The sequence below is a fragment of the Saprolegnia parasitica genome, assembly GCF_000151545.1.
Source record: "Saprolegnia parasitica CBS 223.65 unplaced genomic scaffold supercont2.93, whole genome shotgun sequence".
In the NCBI taxonomy this organism is placed as follows: Eukaryota; Oomycota; class Saprolegniomycetes; order Saprolegniales; family Saprolegniaceae; genus Saprolegnia; species Saprolegnia parasitica.
The window spans coordinates 130,128-130,757 of NW_012156487.1; positions in this window are offsets into that span (position 1 = coordinate 130,128).

Here is a 630-nt window from a genome sequence, read left to right on the forward strand (position 1 = left end):
CAAACCTGATCCAGCTGACACGGGGTGCAAAGAGATCGGAGCAAAAGTGAGCGCAATGAGCACGAGTCCGATGACGACGATGGACTGGAAGGCCCAGCGCTTGCGGTTCGCGTAGGTAAAAAAGGAGGTCGCAACAAGTCCGAGCACGAGGGCAACGCCGAAATGGAGCCAAACGAGCAGCTGCGTGTGGAAGATGGGCGACTCGCCGTCGCTCAGGTCCATCGTCACCGAGAGCGTCAGCGTCGTCAGCAGCAAGAGGTAGAGCATGAGCTGCTGCATGTACATGCAGCACGCAAAGTTCTACGAGGCGTGCTTTACCAACGTGTTTGATGGCGGAAGGGTGGTCGTACCTGCCACTTGATGTTTTCGACTTCACGCATGACCGGGTGGTTGAGCAGTTCCTTGGCCTTTGGGTGGCGTAGGATTGTAAACAGAATCGAGTTCCGCAGTGGTCCGTCGCTGCCGTAGATTTCACGAATCTATCATGCAAGAGTTAGCGCTCTCTTGTCCTCCGTGATGGCGTACCATGGCGTCGTGGAAGCCGTTGCGTCGAGCGTCGATGACCTTGTTGAGCTCGATCGCGGCCTTGCGCACCCTGTTGGTGGCGATGTAGCCCCGCAAGGCGTCGAG